Genomic DNA, 8,850 nt, shown 5'->3' on the forward strand with positions numbered 1-8,850 from the left:
CATGATTCATGATAGACTAATTTAATAAATTATACTAGTACAGATCAGAATGTAAAACCAAAATTGATTTATGTAAATTAGTGAATAAAATATAGAGCCTACGATTGTTGATGTTGAACATTTATGGACTCACTGCATTACCCAATTAGTATGTCATTATCAGTAGCCTTTTCAATTATATAACCCATGAAATAATGGACATACTACAACATTGCATAAATGCCACATGCTACAATGGATCTACCATTCTTCTTATCATCAATTGGGCTCCATGTATCCACTCCTTTTATCACTTACTATACCAACAAATAATTTTTTTCAATTTATATTATAAGTACTTTCGAAGTATTTTATTTTTTGAAATTGAAATCATTATACAAACAAAATTGCGTTTACTTTGCCATCATACTACTAATTTCTGACCAAAATTGAAGTTCACTTTCAATTAATTTCGTTTTCATGTCTTGTTGAAACAGAACTTTATTTTCGTGTGCTTACGTCGACTTCTACGAAAAACTAAAAATGAAAGATTGTTTTATTTTTTAATAAGGAAAAGAGACTTTCCTTCTATAAAGTACTACAGTATTTAAGAATGTGATGTATTTATTACTTAAATGGTCGTGGACAAAAATAATTTAGGTCCTACACATTTCAATTACAGGGTGGTCCTTTCAAACTTGTCTATTTTTGGCAGCAAGTTTTAAAACGGATCTTGTACTGAACATCCCACAATAATTTGTAGTAGGAAATGATTCCTCTACATCTTCACTAAATTGAAATAGAAGTGTTTAATTGAGGCGATTCTCCAACAGCATCCACAATGGATGCTATAGTGGTTGCTACATCAGCATGCCCCTTCTTTCTGTAATGGTTTGGCCCTAGTGGGAGTCCTAAGAGTATCTACAATAGTGTGGACACTTCTCCTGGACAAACCACTTTTTTTGTCCTCAGCCACTTCTGATTTGTCCATAGTAAAAAAAAAAGTTTCCATAGCAATAGTGGACATTTTTTTGGCCACATTTCACTTTATTTTATTTTTTATATATTTTAATTCAATTAATATTAAAATTATTGGACTATACATAATTAGAAAAAAAACGGCTAATTAAATAAATTAAAATTGAAGAATCGTCCTCGTCGGCTTCCCTTTGCACCTCTTGAATCAGAGAATCTCACGCGTCATTCCACAAATCATTCATTTTTTAATAGCAATGGAATTCACAAATTTTAGATAGACAAAGTATGAATAAAGAGTTGAAATGGTGTGAAAATAATGAGGGGAATGAGGTGTATTTATAGGCAATTAAAATAAATTAAAAAACGAAAAAAAAAATATTTGTCCACCGCCGCGGCTCACCCGCCGCACAATAGACCGCCGCGTGCATCGCCGCTCGGCCCCTCACCCCGCCGCGTTCTCGTTGTCTACTCGGCGATGGCCCTTCCGCCCCCTCCCATCCGTCCACGCCGGAGCGGACGTTTCCTCCACTATGGATCGCCGCGGCTGCGGCGACTCTGGGCCGGCCGGCGCGCCGCCCCTATTGTGGATACCCTAATGGGTGCCCTATCAATTAAACTGAATTTGCATTTAATTTTTAATATTATTATTTTTTATTTTTAATTACTAAAATATCAAAATATATTATATTAAACACCACAAATTTAAAAAACAACCACATTACTTGATTAAAAAATATGACCGATAAAAAAAAACTACATCATACTTAGCTAACAAAATAACTACATTACTAAACTAAAAAAAGTGAACTAGGGCTTAGAGGGTATTTATATTGGTTTAATAAAGAATGAAAAAAAAATTGCAAAATGCCCGAGATCGGGCTCGGGCACGTCTCTGCAATGGATGCCCGATCAGGGGGCCCGATGGATCAGGCGCCTGCAATGGATGCCCGAGGACGCCTGAACCCGATCTCGAGCGATCGGGCGCGAGATCGGGCATCCATTGTGGATGCTCTAATGAATTTATCAGCAATTCTAGGTGACATAATCGTGATTGAAAAACATTAGAGATTATATTTAAAAATTTAGAGGGAACATCTTTTTAGGTCCACGAACTTTGCCAAAGTATCATTTTAGGTCCGTGAACTTTGAAAATATCATTTTAGGTCCATCAACTACAAGTTAATATCATTTTAGGTACTTTTTAAATATTTTCAAGATTTTTTCCCCAAAATTGCCGTCAATGCCTTGAGGGGCAATTATGTCAATTTAGTTTGATGGGTGGTCTGACGCTGCTACAATAAGATCAACCTTTTAAGTGCTTTGAGAAAAGAGAGGGAGGTATTTCCTCTATTTACTCAAATAATTCATCCATGTCTCTTTCTTTATCACATTTTCCCCCATTCCTTCTCCTCCCCTCTTTCTCTCTAATTCGGAATATCTTCTAAAATTTCTACATGTCGACCACTTCTACAAATAGGTGTCACTAGTTACGCTTTAAATATGTTAATTGTGTGTGGCGTGAACGGGCAACCCTTAAAATCGCCGCAGTTTCAAGGAGGCATTCGCACGGAATGTTATATTTTGTTTGCGAGAAGAAAGGAAAGAATGGTGGGTGCTCATTTTTCCGGTGGTACAGGGAAGTGACGTCTCTGACGCAAAGATGCAGCGGTGAAGGAATTGTCAAAATTGCCCTTTGAAGGCCTTAAGGGCATTTTTTCCAGAAAAAGTTCAAAATACTTCAAATGATATTAACTTATAGTTGACGGACCTAAAATGATATTTTCAAAGTTCACGGACCTAAAATGATACTTTGGCAAAGTTCGTGGACCTATGTTGTAACAACCCGAACTTTCGTACCTTATTATTATTATTAGCCTAAGATAAATAATAAGTGATCGTTGTAGTATTCGAAATCTGCCATTTTCATCTATAATAATTGATCTTGGAATTATAAATAATCGTTGCTTCAATCTCGAACGGATATTTCAAGTAAAAAAAAAAATAAAATAACACCAAATAAAAGTTATAATGTACGACATATCTCCGAAGTCCGCTAAAGTACTATTATACAAATTTATCAAATCCTTATCTATTACAATTGGAGAAAAGTTCACGCAACCCGTTCAACGGCCGTGCTCGCACTCCAAGAAAGTCCGGTACATCATCAGGGAAGACTATGGATGTTATTTGTTTTTCTACACCAAAGCCACGAACTTGAACCGATTATACCTGCACCAAATGAACAAGTGAACAAATACTCAAATAATTAATTTAATAAACAAATAAAAAAATATATATATAATTAAAAAAAAAAAAGAGAGAGAGAGCAGATCCTTGAGGATCGATTTTTTTCAGTGAGCATTAAATGCTGCATTTAATTAGAGATAGGAATGTTAGCAAAAACTTGATGCCCACGCCACTTTCACAGCAGATATCACAATCTTTATCCTATGACAAAAGATAATATTTAGAAGAGGAATGTCAAGCCACTTGCTTTCCCTCACACCGAAATACCGTCACTTTTACCTACTTCACCTCCCCTACCAAAATTTACTATCTCCAAAAGGCAGCAAGAATTCTTCCACCATAGCAAGGAAAAGGGCGTCCACAACACAAAGCAAAGCCCAAAAACAACAAGTCATTTTCTTCTTCACCCCACATAGGTGAGTACCATCAACACCCCACTTTCTTTCCACCTATTACCACATATTTCATATAGGCAAAACATGTCTATGCCAAAATACAAACTTAATATCCAGAGTCTACATAACACCAATTTAGCATTTGATATATAGACAATTTAGAGCCTCAATAATAGTTGTTATAGCATTCCAAGAACATAAAAAAATGAAGATTATCAAAGAATAATAGGAACTTAGCTTAAAAGGACAGAGGAGTCTGCCGGATTCCGACAGCAAGCTCGGCACTCCGTCGCCGACAATCGACAACCAACGCTCCCAAAGTCAGTGATTTCATTGCTTTAAAAATCTGAAAAATTGAACTAACAAAGTTTAATATCAAAAAAATGAATTCTTTGAGGTTTAAACAAAAGAAAAGAGATGAGAGAGACGAACAAATTTCTGACCACCCTACCTATCGGGAATCGACGTCGGCGGCTGGGGAAGGTCTCGGCTGTGGCGGCGGCCGGCGGTGCGAGGTACGGAGGAGGCCGAAGCTGCCGCCTGTGCATGCACAGTGGCGGCAGCGGCGGCAGCAGACCCTGGAGAGAAAGAAGGGGAGAGGGAGAGGAGGAGTCGGCGACGGCGGTGGATCCGCGGCGCCGGTGGCGGCAGATCGGCAGTGGGGACGGCGACGTGAGGCTGGAGAGAGAGAGAGAGAGAGAGAAGAGGGAGAGAGAAGGGAGGAGGAAGGAGAACCACTGCCGGAGGTGGCGGTGGTGCGACGGCGGCGCCGGAGGGAGGCTGGCGGCGGCGACGTGTGAGAGGAAAGGAAGAGGCGGTGCATTTTGTGAAATGAGGGAGAAGATGATGACTTAGTGATATGTAGGGTTAGTTTTTTTTTCCATTGGGCTAGAGTTTTTAGGAATTGGGCTGCATGTTATTGGGCTAAGAAGATGAGGGAATTAGAAAATAATAATTCGAGCCCAATTCCTTCAAATTAATTTGAGGCTTCAATGCATAGTGTTTTGTGAGGCCCATTTCGAAATTTAATTATTTTTGGGCCTAAGAATAAAATGGTTAAGTAAGCTAAAATAAATTGTTATGATCCAAGTTGCTATAGTTTTTGTAGAATAATTAGTAAGGTATAGAACACTAATTTTAGTTTGGACCGATAATTAAATAAATCTTTGAGTTGATAATTAAATTAATTGTAGGGAATTATTTAATTAATTCTCGGAATAAATCGATGTACAAATAATTTACCCCAAGTTTCGTAATAAATGTAATTGCGAGGGGAAATACTTGCGATAATTTAATTGTGCACTTTTATAATTTTAGGGATTTTAATTCGATATCTTTGAGAAAAATACGAGGAGCCAACGGAGGAATTATGGGCGTAAGCGGCCGACCGGCGTCTCAAGCGACGCCTTGGGCGGCCGCCGAATAATCAAAAATACGCGAAAATTGAGAAACGAGATAAAAGACTTTAATGAGGGTGCATGCATTCTAATTTAAGTAGTTTTGTCCTTGTGTCTAATTAGTGTATTATTATATTTTCAAAAGGGTACCTTCGCAAGTAAAGTTGGAGCGAGAATTTCAAGTTAAAGGAACTAAATGATCAAGGTGAGCTTCTTATACTAAAAATACAAATGGTATTTTATGAAAACACGAACGCAAGTTCGTGATTCTTAAAAATGTTGTCTTGCCATAAATGTTTTTGTGTATGATGCCTATCTGTTGGCTACGGCCAAGTGAATTATGAATGATGATATATGTGAATCGAATTCGGGTCCCAGTGAGGGTGGTGTCCCCGCTCGGACTAGTGTACACAAGCTACCTCTGTCATGTTGGGCAGAGCAGGTGACCGAGGAAGGTGGCCACCTTCCCGGCACATGTATGTAAGGTGACCGTGTGAGAGCACCATCTCAACGGCACAATGTGATCAGATATGGCTAAGTACAGGAAAAAGGGACTGCAGTCCAATGTGATATTTTTAGTAAGCTCGGGTCTTTTCAACAACACCCCGAGTGTTACTGTGATGATGGCTTGATAATATTTTCATATGTATATGTGTAGTTTTCGGCAATGTGTTCACTGAGTACTTTTTGTACTCAGCCCTGCATATATTTCTAAATGTGCAGGTTGAGCAGCGAAGTGGTGGAGGAAGTGCTATTGAGACAAGACATTTAATTCAGTCAGATTTTGACTCTCGGAGGTTCATGTCTTCATACATGGAACCGCGTTCATTTGCTTCTGTTGTGCATTTTAAAAGACTCAAGTCTATTTTGTTCAAAACTCTGATTTTATTTCGAGCTATTCCCATTTGTTTCGAGCTATGGTCGGTTTGTGTTGTTTTCCCCTTTCTTCCCCGCTTCTTTAATCCTCCCCTAGTCGCGATCAACCGTGTTTTCTATCCTTAGAAAATGCGGTCGTGACAGAGTGGTATCAGAGCATTCTTTCTCGCTCTGAACCCGAGAGTCTTTTTGAAAATCTTTGGTCTAGCCTTGTTCCACTAGACTGTATAATCGATGAAAATGCTCTTAGCACTCCCACCAATCGCACTCAACGAGGAAAAAAAAGGTAACTTGTCCCTTTTTCAAAAGAAAGTCAAGATGTTTGAAAGTTTGAAATTGAGAAATAACTCATGCAGTTAATTTGAGTGAACAGATAAACATACCAAGTTTAAAGAAAGAGTTGATAATTCTTGATTTGGTAGCATGCTTAAAGAAAGAGTTAGTATGTCTTTTCTTGGCTAAAGACTGTGAATGTATGAATAAAAGAAGTATCTTTCCTAAGTCGACAAAGGTACTAAAATATGAAAATATAAAGTACACTAGTTTTGTACCAATTGTTGAATTGATGTCTCTTTTTGAGTTAGAGAAATGATACCTCTTTTCGAGTAGTCATTGAATCATGTTGCTAAGATGGGGAAATCAAAATTTCCAAGAACTTAGAATACTTAGTTATGCGTTCCTTCTAGAACACAATATGAGCTCGAACTTAGAAGTACAGTATGAACATTTCTCGCTTTCCCGAGCGACGAAAAGAAAAGGACTCGATAAGAAAGAACTTAGCTCTACAATAATAAGTAAATAGAAATGGCGTGTTACGAGGATGAGCATTCTGACGAACCGAGAGTACCAAGGAGTCATAATTCCCACATATGGTCATCTGACATGATCGTAAGGTCAAAGTAGCTTGTGACCAAAGTTTCCCATAACTCGTTTACCATCCTTTATAAAGGGTTAAACAACGGAGTATCACCATCTTAGTTAACCAGGAAGATTCACCAGCAACGCTTACTTGGATTCTCATGAATTTCATTTTCTCGCATCCTCCCCCTGATCAGAATACTTTTGTTGAATTAAGACCTTAAATGACTTCTTTTGCAAGGTAATGTGCCATTATTTTCCCTCTTCTATGTCAAGGTTGTGAATCACTTTCAGTTTTGAGCTTGCTCCCTCATGTTTTCTGATAACCTCCAGTGACTACGGTTCTTCTTTACTCATTCTGTATAAAAGCAATACTCTTGCCACTAAACTCCTATACTAGGAGCTGCTTTATTTATAGCCTTCAGAATGAACATGTTTCCCTAAACTATTGTCTCTTCTATGATAATATATTCTTCAAAGATCATTAGTAGACCTTTAGTGTTTTTAAATGTTCTTGCTGGCACTCATTAATTTATAAAGGATAGTCATCTCTTCTTAATTCCACTATAATTATTCCATCATGCTGTGAAATCTCCAGCAACTCCAGGTCTAAAGCAATTTGCTCTCTCCTTGAACTAGTTTGTTCTGATTGTCTTCTCTACTGGTTAATTTCCGTGATTTGGTTATAAACTTTGTGAATTCGTTAACGTGACATAGTATCACGATGTTGTTGACCAAAAGAGGTAGTTCCCTGTTATTCTTCTTTCTCTCAAATCCACTTGAGCCCAATCATTTTCAGTCTTACTATATTGTAGCAACCATCTGGTGAGACCTTAAACCTTTTAATCTGACCCTTTGTGTTTTCAGACATACTTATTGACAAGCTCTTTGTTTTACATAAGTACTCTCATCTTCTGAATTCAAATATGACTGTTGTCTCTTGATTTGAGCTTTTCTGCAAGCTCCATGTTAAAGCTGGCACATTGCTTCTCTCTTGGCTAGTTTCCTCTTGTTGTCCTCTTTATTAATTAGTTTCCCTGAATTGCTTATAAACTCTAAAAAAAAAAAAAAAAATTTAGTTGATATGATCTTCTATCACAGTGTTGTCGAGCAAATTGCAATTGTTTGCTTTTTTCCAATTCTTTTCAAATCCATTTGTAACCAACCATCTCAGGTCTCCCTATTATCATCTGGGGATACTTGAAACTTTTCTACTTCACTGTTCATTTTGATTATATTATTGGCAACCTATTATTGACATCTACATTCTATTCATCATACTCTCACTTTCGCAATTTATTCCATCTGGCAAGTTCTTCCCACAATAAAATTTCCAAGCTCTATGGGTATAGCTCAAGCCCTTTGAAGTTGTATCTTTTCTTTTCTGGGAGTGAGCATAATGAGTCCAATTGAGCCTAGTCTTTGCACTTCATGAAAACCTTTGTTGCAAGCTATTGGTGAGATTGTGGTGAACCAAACACTCACGTAATTGAAATAATTATAATCGTTTTATTTTCATGGCTACCTTGGAACCTCCCAAAGTAAGAACGATTCGAATATTTCTCTTGGAATCCCAAATTCAATTCCTATCAAAGTTAAAACTGTTAGACCACCTCTAAATTTCCTCGCGTGAGACCTTTATGGGAGGCAAGACGCTGACCACTGCAGAAAAAAAAAATAATAAAATTTATTGATGCGCCACGAAGAAATCGCTCTAGGGCCTAACCTGAGTTACGAAGAAAAGCCGGTAAAAAAATACTAGATCGAAAGGGTGCTGCAGCTTCGGAACAAGTCGATTACTACAGTGAAGGTTTTGTGGAAAAACCACGGACAACAAGAAGCAAGCAACATGGGAGCTAGAAGAGAAAATGAATAAGAAATATCCCAAGCTTTTTGTCTAAATACTTCCTAAATTTCGGGACGAAATTTCTTTTAAGAGGGGTAGAATGTAACAACCCGAACTTTCGTACCTTATTATTATTATTAGCCTAAGATAAATAATAAGTGATCGTTGTAGTATTCGAAATCTGCCATTTTCATCTATAATAATTGATCTTGGAATTATAAATAATCGTTGCTTCAATCTCGAACGGATATTTCAAGTAAAAAAAAAAATAAAA

General features: G+C 37.5%; 1 long non-coding RNA gene across 1 annotated transcript; it reads right to left on the bottom strand.

Moving 5' to 3' along the window:
- Positions 1-2,964: 2,964 nt before the first annotated feature.
- LOC121747353 lies at positions 2,965-4,411 on the bottom strand. Its single transcript, XR_006039188.1, has 2 exons — positions 4,051-4,411; positions 2,965-3,945 (listed from the first exon to the last, which is right to left on the bottom strand). It is a non-coding gene; the product is annotated as an uncharacterized LOC121747353 (long non-coding RNA).
- Positions 4,412-8,850: the final 4,439 nt, after the last annotated feature.

Source organism: Salvia splendens, chromosome 9 (genome assembly GCF_004379255.2).
Source record: "Salvia splendens isolate huo1 chromosome 9, SspV2, whole genome shotgun sequence".
NCBI classification, from domain to species: Eukaryota; Viridiplantae; Streptophyta; class Magnoliopsida; order Lamiales; family Lamiaceae; genus Salvia; species Salvia splendens.